This window comes from Tamandua tetradactyla, chromosome X (genome assembly GCF_023851605.1).
Source record: "Tamandua tetradactyla isolate mTamTet1 chromosome X, mTamTet1.pri, whole genome shotgun sequence".
Taxonomy (NCBI): Eukaryota; Metazoa; Chordata; class Mammalia; order Pilosa; family Myrmecophagidae; genus Tamandua; species Tamandua tetradactyla.
The window spans coordinates 90,010,344-90,020,126 of NC_135353.1; the positions used below are offsets into that span (position 1 = coordinate 90,010,344).

The 9,783-nt window shown below is 36.6% G+C and overlaps 1 pseudogene; it reads left to right on the forward strand.

Moving 5' to 3' along the window:
* Nucleotides 1–8,562: 8,562 nt before the first annotated feature.
* On the forward strand, nt 8,563–9,021 carry LOC143672194 (eukaryotic translation initiation factor 5A-2 pseudogene; annotated as a pseudogene).
* Nucleotides 9,022–9,783: the final 762 nt, after the last annotated feature.

Genomic DNA, 9,783 nt, shown 5'->3' on the forward strand with positions numbered 1-9,783 from the left:
TGCTAGACTGAAATTGAAATAAAGAAGCAAGATATAAGTAAATTAAATTTTTAATGAGGGGAGAGCATTACTATTCACTCCACAGAATAAAAGTCATCATAAAGGAACACCATGAACAAATATTTGACAACAAATTTGACAACCTAGATGAAAAAAAAGCAAATTCCTAGAAACATGCAAAGAACCTGCACAGACTCTGGAAGAAACAGAAGATATCGAAAGATCAATTACAATAAGAAGTCTGAAGTAATAATCAAAGCTTTCCCAACAAAGTAAAACCAAGGACCAGATAGCTTCGTGGGTGAACTTTACCAAACATTCCATGAAAAATTAATTCTAATTCTGCTCAAACTCTTACAAAAATAGAAGGGGAGGAAACATCCCTAACTCACTATATGAGGCCAACATCACCTTTTTAAGGGGCCCTGAATAACTAAATCCATCCTGAAAAAAGAGTGAAGTTGGAGGACTCACAGTTCCTAAATTTAAAGCTTATTAGAAAACTACAGTCGTCAAACCATCATGGTGCTAGCACAAGGATAGATGCATAGACCAACGGAATCAAATTGAGAGTTCAAAAATGGATGCCCTTGTATCTATGGCTAATTGATTTTCTTAAGTTATTTTTTGTAAAATATAATATATATGCAAAGCTAAGAAAAAAAGCAGTAGTTTTCAAAGCACTCTTCACAAGTAGTTAAGATCCCAGAGTTTTTCGTGGGGGTACCATACCATCCTCTCAGATTTTCTCTTCTAGCTGCTCCAGAATATAGGAGACTAGAAGGAATAAATACTTTTTTTATCATTACAATTGACTTTTTAAATTTTTTGTGAAAAATGAAATATACAAAAAAAGCACTAAATTTCAAAGCACACCACAACAATTAGTTATAGAACAGATTTCATAGTTTAGTATGGGATACAATTCCACAATTTCAGGCTTTTATCTCTAGCTACTCTAAGGCTCTGGAGACTAAAAGAAATATAAATTTAATGATTCAGTAACCATATTCATTTGTTAAACCCTACATTCTCTTTGTATAACTCCACCACCACCTGTGATCTTTCTATCCCACTCTTTAGGGGTATTTGGGTTATGGCTACTCTAACTTTTTCATGTTTGAAGGGGCTATTGATAATATGGGGTAGGAAGATGGTACCAGTTGATATTCTGGAGAGGCTGGGGCCTATAGGTTTCAGGAATCATCTGGTCCAGGGAACCCTCTGGACATTGTAAATTTCTGGAAAGTTACCAAGTGCATGGAACCTTTGTATAATCTTATATATAGCCCTCAGTGTTCTTTGGGATTGGCTGGAATGATTTTGATTTGGGTTTGGTAAATTATGGTAAGCAGCAATGTCCAACTGAAGCTTGGATGAGTGACCTCCAGAGTAGCCTCTCAATTCTATTTGAACTCTTTCAGCCACTGATACTTTTTTAGTTACACTTCTTTTCCTCCTTTTGTTCAGGATGGAATGTTGATCCCCTGGTGCCAGGGCTGGACTCATCCTGTAGTCATCTCCCACATGACCAGTTAGACTTTAACCCCTGGATAGGGGGAGCACAATGATTTCACTAACAGAGTTGGGCTTAGAGAGAAAAAGATCACATCTCAGCAAGAATAGCAGTCCTCCAGAAGTAACTCTTAGGCATACCTGTAGGTAGACTGAAGTTCTCCACTACATACATAAGCTTCATGACCCTCTTGGTCATGGTGTATTATTCTTTTATTTTGTTGTTGGATTCAATTTGCTATTATTTTGTTGAGAATTTTTGCATCTATGTTCATTAAGGAGATTGGCCTGTAGTTTTCCATTCTTATAGCATCTTTACCTGGTTTTGGTATTAAAATGATATTAACTTTATAAAATGAGTTAGGTAGTGTTCCTTTTTCCTCAATTGTTTTGGAAAAACTTGAGCAGGATTGGTGTTAGTTCTTTCTGGAATGTTTGATAAAATTTCCCTGTGAAGTCATTTGGCCCTGGATTTTCCTTTGTAGAAGATTTTTTGATGACTGATGAATCTGTTTACTTGTGATTAGATTGTTGAGATCTTCCATTTCTTCCTGAGATATGGTAGGTTGTTAGTGTGTTTCCAGGAATTTGTCCATTTCGTCTAAGTTGTCTAGTTCGTTGGTGTATAGTTTTTCACAGTATTGTCTTATGATTTCTTTCATTTCTTCAGGGTCTGTAGTAATGCACCCATCTCATTTCTGATTTTATTTATTTGCATCTTCTCTCTTTTTTTCTCTTTCAGTCTTGTAGTGGCCCATCAATTTTGTTGATTTCTCAAACAAGTTTTTGTTTTATTGATTCTTTCTGTTGTTCTTTTATTCTCTCATGTATTTACCTTTGCTTTAATCTTTGTTATATCTCTTCTTCTGTTTGCTTTTGTGTCAGTTAGCTTTTCTTTCTTAAGTTCCTCCAGGTGAGCAGTTAAGCCTTAATTTTTGCTCTTTCTTGTTTTTTAATATAGGCATTTTTGCTCTTTCTTGTTATTTATTGGGGTGCATGGTCTGTGAACCGAGCCTGGGTCTCCCACATGGAAGGCGAGTGTTCTCCCACTGAACCAAACATGCACCCTCTTTTTTTTGCTTTTTTAATATAGGCATTTAAGACAATAATTTCCCCTCTCTGCACAGCCTTTGCTACATCCCGCAAATCCTGATATGTTGTATTCTTGTTTTCATTTGTCTCCAGGTAAAGCTACTGATTTCTCTAGCAATTTCTTCTTTGACCCCCTGGTTGTTTACTAGTGTGCTATGTAATCTCCATATATTTGTGAAAGTTATCATTCTTTGGTGGCTATTGATATACAGCTTCATTACATTGTTATTAGAGAAAGTGCCTTGAATAATTTCAGTGTTTTAAATTAATAAAGACCTGTTTTGTGCCCCTGGTGTTTTGGGGTGTAATGACCTATATATGTCTGCTAGGTGTAATTCATTTATCAAGTTGTTTAATTTCTTTATTTCCTTATTGATACTCTGTCTGGTTGTTCTATCTATGGAGGAGTGTGGTGTATTGAAGTTGCCTACTATTATTGTTGAAACATCTATCACTGGGGTAGTGGGTCATCATTAAGCCTGTGTGGGCTGGGGGTGGATGTGGCCCAGCTGCACAGGTCAGTATTTGCCCAAAGCTGGGGGGCATAATTGGGGCCCATGCACATGTGCAGATCTTGGAGGGCCATAATGTGATGTATGCATGTGCAGAGCTTGGGCAGTTGGGGTGGGGTTGCAGGACTGTATGGGCTGGGAGTGCATGTATCTTGGGTATGGAGTTAAAGGCCCACATCCTTTATGTACTTGTGAATGCCTGCAGGGGGCAGGGACTGGTACGTAGGGCTCGCGTAAGGCAGGCATGACTGCATTTTTGCAGGAGAGGTGGATAGAGCTGGGGCAGGTGTGCACATGCATGGGGTGAGTACATGCAGAATGTTAGGTGGAGCTGGAGTGCTTGGAGCATGAGGAGGGGGCTGGAAGATAGCATTCAGTTTTGTGGGGTGTGGAGTGAGTCATGGGTTGCAAGCTCACTGATGAGGGTAGCATATTCAAGAATTGTGGCTTGGCTTTCTTTCTAGTCCCTGTCTCTCTATCCATGCACTTCCGAGGGCTCCAGGCTTCCATTAAGCTGTTTGCACCCGTTGGATGGTTTCTGGTTCTCTGCTTCTCAGTTCCTCAGTTTTGCAGCCAGGGCATCCCTATGTGGTGCAGAAGACTCACCCAGGTCACTTACACCCTGGAGTCTGCTGCTTTGGGGTACAATGTTATGTTTGTTAGCTCTAGTTTATTTAATGCATTATTCAGTTCCTCTAGTTCATAACTGATCCTCTGTCTAGATGTTCTCTCTATTGATTAGAGTGGGATATTGAATTATCCAACTCTTATTGTACAGACATCTATTCTCCTTTCAGTTTTGCCAGCATTTGCATTATGTTGTGTGGTACCCTGATAAGTTATGTAATATTTATGATTGTTATTTCTTCTTGGTGGATTGCCCCTTTTGTTAATATATAGTGTTCTTCTTTGTCCTTTATAATAATTTTGTATTTAGAGTGTATTTTGTCTGATATTAGTATAGCTTCCTCAGCTTATTTTGTTTACTGTTTGCATAGAGTAAGTTTCTCCAACCTTTTGCTTTCAACCTATTCATGTTCTTGGGCTTAAGGTGAGTTTCTTGTAGACAGCAAATATATGGAGCATGCTTTTAATTGATTTTAGCAATCTGCTTTTTAATGAGGAATTTAATTCATTAACATACAATTTCATTACTGTAAAGTCAGTAATTCAACCATTTTATCCTTTGGTTTTTATATCACATGTGATACTTAACCTCTCTTTTTACCCTTTTAGTTACTCTTACTGATATCTCCATTTCTACACTCTCTTCCAAGCCTCTGTCCCTGAAAGTTTCCTTTCAGCTTGCAGAATCCCCTTTAGTATTTCTTGTAGAGCTGGTTTCTTGTTGACAAACTCTCTCAGCTTTCTGTTTATCTGTGAATATTTTAAACTCTCTCTCAGTTTTGAAAGACAGTGTTCCTAGGTAAAAAATTCTTGGCTGGTGAAGTTTCTCTTTCAGTATCTTAAAATCACATGACTGCCTTCTCACCTCCATGGTTTCTGATGAGAATTGGTCACTTAATCTTATTGCAGAGCCTTCATATGTGATGAATCACTTATCTCCTGCTGCCTTCAGGATTCTCTCTTAACCTTTGGCCTTTGACATTCTGGTTAGTGTGTGTCAGTGTAGGTCTATCAAGATTTATATATACTCTGTTTGGAGTACATTGTGCTTCAAACATACATGCTTGGACATGACTATTTATGTCTTTCATGTGAGTTGGGAAGTTTTGGCCATTATATTCTCAAATATTATTTCTTCCCCTTTCCCTTCTCTTCTACTTCTGGGACACCCCATGACACATTTTTTTTGTTTGCTAAAGCTGCCAAAATGCAATGTAACAGAAATGAACTGGCTTTTTTTTTTTTACTTTTTTTATTGGGAAAAATAACATATATACAAAAAACAATAAATTTCTAAGTACCTGTTAACAAGTAGTTTACAACAGATTTTAAAATTTGGTATGGGTTACTGTCCCACAATTTTTCATTTTTCTTCTAGCTGCTCCAAGACACTGGAGAACAAAAGAAATATCAATATATTGATTCAGCAGTCATATTCATCTGTTAAATTATATCTTCTCTATTACACTTTTCTTATCTTTTTTCTTTTTTGTGAAAAATAACCTATATACAAAAAAGTAATGGTTTCAAAGTACATTGCAACAACTGGTTGTATGACAGAGTTCAGAATTTGATATGGGTTACAATTTCACAATTTTAGGTTTTCATTTCTAGCTGTTATGATATACTGGAGACTAAAGGAAATATCAATATACTAATTTATCACTCATGTTCATTTGTTAAACCAAAACTTCTTTGTAGTACTCCACCACACCTTTGATCTTTCTCTCACTCTTTAGGGGTATTTGGGCTATGCCCATTCTAACATTTTCATGTTGGAAGGGGCTGTCAATAATATGGAATGGGGGATGGTGCTGACTGATGTTCTGGAAAGGCTGGCCCCTCTGCATTTTAGGACTTGTCATGGTCAGGTTCATGTGTCACCTTGGCCAGGTGGTGCCCATTTGTCTGGTTGGGCAAGTGCTGGCCTACCTATTACTATGAAGACATTTCATAGAATTAAATCATGATAACATCAGCTGCATCCACAGCTGGTTGCATTTGTAATTAGCCAAGTGGAGAGTCTTCTGCAACGGATGATGTTTAATCTAATAACTGGAAGGCTTTTAAGGAGAATTCAGAAGAGACAGTCTTTCTTCCTGCTTCAATGGTGAGCCTCTCCTGTGGAGTTTGTCCAGACCCTTCATCAGATCATCAGCTTCACAACCTGCCCTACAGATTTTGGACTGTATGTTCCTCAAAAGTTATGTGAGACACTTTTATAAATCCTATATCTATGGATATTTTCTGGTGATTCTGTTCTCTAGAGAACCCTAGCTAATACAGGATTTATCTGGTCCAGGGACCCATCTGGGCTTGTAGGTTTCTGGAAAGTTACCCTCGTGCATGAAACCTTTTTAGAACCTTATATAATGCCTTAGGAATTCTTTAGGATTGACAGGAATGATTTTGGTTGGGGCTTGGTAAGTTATGATAGTAACAATGTCTAACTGAAGCTTGCATAACAGTGACCTCTGGAGTAGCTTCTCAACTCTATCTGAACTCTTTCAGCCACTGGTACCTTATTTGTTATGCTTCTTTCCCCATTTTTGGTCAGGGTTGCATTGTTGATCTTACAGTGCCAGGGCCAGACTCATCCCTGGGGGATGGACTGGCTTTTAACAACGGGGTTTTATGGGCTTACAGGTTACAATTATGAGACCATGAAATTTCCAAATTAAGGCATCAACAGGGGAATACATTTTCTGAAGAAGACTGTTGGCATCTGGGTCATCTCTGTTACATAGAAGGTCACATGGCCAGCATCAGCTGGTCCTTTTGTCTTGGGTTTGTTGCCTTCAGCTTTTGGCTTTCTGGCTCTCTCAGCTTTTCTGCAGGTGTGTCCTTCTCTCTAGGAACTTTTCTCTCTAAGATTTCTCACCTTTTCCTGTCCTTTATTGGCTCATAAAGGACTCCAGTAAAATGATTAAGTCTCAACTTGAATGGGGTGGGTCACATCTTAATTGAAATAATTTAAGCAAATGGTTCCACCCACAATAAGTTTATATCTACAAGAAGGATTAAGAGAACATGGCTTTTTCTGTGATACATGACAGTCTCATATCACCACAGCATGCATGTCTGTTTGCTTGGTTCTGACATTCAATTCCCTGAGATCCTGCTACATTTGTTTCCATTCATTTTTCTATCTGTTCTTCTGTTTCACATTTCAATTGTTCTAGCTTTTCTTTTTAAACTGATTCTTCTGCCTGTTCAAAACTGCTATTGTATACTTTTAGTGAATTTTCAATTTTTTATTGTGTGTTCATTTCAATTAGTTCTGTTATGCTTCTTTTCATACTATGATATCCTTCTTTATGTTCACCCAATGTATTCTTAATATCCTTTATCTCCTTATGCATATTTTCCTTCATCTCCTTGAATTGATTTAGGATATTTATTTCAATAGCTTTGATTAGTTGTCCCAAATTCTGGCTCTTCTAGAGCTTTAATGTGTTCCTTTGATTAGGCCATATCTTCCTGTTTTTTTAGTATGGCATGTAATTTTTTTCTCCTGTCTAGGCATGTGATTATCTTGAAGACTTCATTCTAAGGATCAGTTTCTCTATTTTGCCTAGGATTTTATTCATGTTTTAATTTTTTTATCTTCTTTCTTAGTAATGACATGTTACTGAAGGTTTTCAAGTTTTTGATTTCAGGAAAATATAAAAAATACATAAATGTGATTACAGTTAGCATATAAAGATCTGACCACCAAAAAATGAATATCTTAGTTAACTTATCCATAGGCATATTAAATGCAGTATCTAAATAATCATTGTAAAACCTGTGTTTGTACAGTTAGTTTCATAAACCAATTTAAACTTAAAGCACACAAGGAAAAAATCTGCTGATACAGATATCAAAATTTCTTAAATTTTAAATATTAAATACTAACAAATACCATTTGATTAGTTATTACATCTTTGTATATCTTCAAAATATTAAGTAGAAAGTTATTAGAAATATCAGCTTTGCTGTAGTAATGACCTATGTTACTAGACATTTTCAAGCTTTTGATTTAGAGAAAATATATAAAGTACAAATGTTTTAACAACTAATATAAAAATCTTGTCTCTTTTAATATTGTAACATTTAAAATCTATTTTATCTAATATTATTATAGTTACTCATTCTTTCTTTTGGTTACAGCTTGCACAGAGCATCTGTTTCCATCCTTTCACTTTCAATCCATTTGTATCCTTGGGTCTAAAGTAAGTCTCTAATGAGCAACATATAGAGATCATATTAATAATCCATTCTGTCAGTCTGTGTCTTCAAATTAGTGAGTTTAGTCCCTTTACATTGAAAATTATTACTATAAAAGCAATTCTCGAGCCTACCTTCTTTACCTATAGCTTTTGTCAGATTTATATATTCTTTTGCCTCTCTCACGTTTTGTCCTTTAAGTTATCCTTGTTAATATTCTTCAGTTCTGTACCCTCCTCCAGATTTCCCTCTCTTGTTTTTTCAGTCAGTGGAGCTCCCTTTAATATTTGTTGTAGGGCAGGTCACTTGTTTTCCTAGGGTTTTATTTTTGGGGGCTTGTGTTAAGTTTCTTCTTTGAAGTGTTCAAATTATTCCAGATCTTTAAATTTGCCTGTGTTCGACTGATCAGGTTTTTTCAGCTCTTCTTCATCTGATTCTTGCCCTGGGTATGAAGTACTATTTTTAAGATTGCACTCTTGTAACTGCCATGGCCACCCCCAGTGATGCCACCACCACAGCTGCAGGGGACAGGCCCTGCTGTGCAGGTGAAGGGCACTCTTTCCCTGATGAAAGTTTCCTCAGAAAGCTACTATCTCCGCAACCCACCATGGTGGGTGAACATGATTTCACAACTGGAGATGCTGGTGCTTCCAGCACTTATCCTATGCAGTGTTCAGCCCTGCACAAAAACAGTTTATTGGTGCTTAAAGGAGGACCATGCAAAATAGTGGAGATGTCAACTTCCAAAACTGGAAAGCACAATCATACCAAGAGTCACCTTGATGGAATTAATATTTTTATGGGCAAAAAATACAAAAATATTTTCCCTTCTACTCACAACCTGGATGTTCCAAATATTAAAAGGAATTTTTATCAGCTGATATGCATTCTGCATGGTGACCTTTCCCTGATGACAGAATCTGGTGAGGTTTGTGAAGATCTTAAGCTTTGAGAGGGTGAACTGGGTAAAGAGAAGGAAAATACAACCCCAAGTGAAGATGTACAGGTGTCTGTCATGTGTGCAATGAGTGAAGAATATGCTGTAACCATAAAACCCTGCAAATAAATGGAAGCATCAGGCATGATCAAACTGTTTATGTCTTGATCAACTACACATCTAAAGTTTAGTTAAGTTGTCACCAAAGTGAAGGCCTTCATAAACAACCTCATTTCTTTTTTAATTGTTTTGAAATTGTGCTGGGTCAGTTTGCAGTAGTTGGTAGTTTAAAAATAATCAAGATTAACAATTTTTTTTTAATTTGCAAGTGTCTTTCCTATAACACTTCTGTGTTTTTCAGTGTGTAAGCCCATGAAACAGACAAGATAGCTTCGCAAGTGAAATGTGCTTTGTCTGAGCAAATCACTCCTGAATTTTAGTTAAATTATAAATAAACCAGGGCTTTAAACTAAATAAAGTAGCATCTCATAGTATTGAAGTACCACATATAAGTTGATCTATTTCCTTATTAATTTCAGATATAATATCATAGAATAAATATTGGATTGGAAATGTCACCCTTTCAACCTGTTTGTTGCAAGCATAAATCCTTAAAATAACAAAAATCATGTTATCAAAAATTGGTGGCCATGTGCAACCACTTGTATTACCTCAGTCCTAATATTCCCTGCTGAACCTTATATGGTGGTTTTAGTAATCAACATAAGAAATAAAAGTTGCCTTTCAGTTGTGTATGTTTTTGTTTTTAACTTTTGTTTTCTGCTTTTTTCCTTCTCCCTACCCACATCCCCTTCACCTTTCTCTCTCTGAATTTAGGGCAACCTATTTTATAGGACACTTTGTAGCATTTTTTTTCAGACTTATTGAATT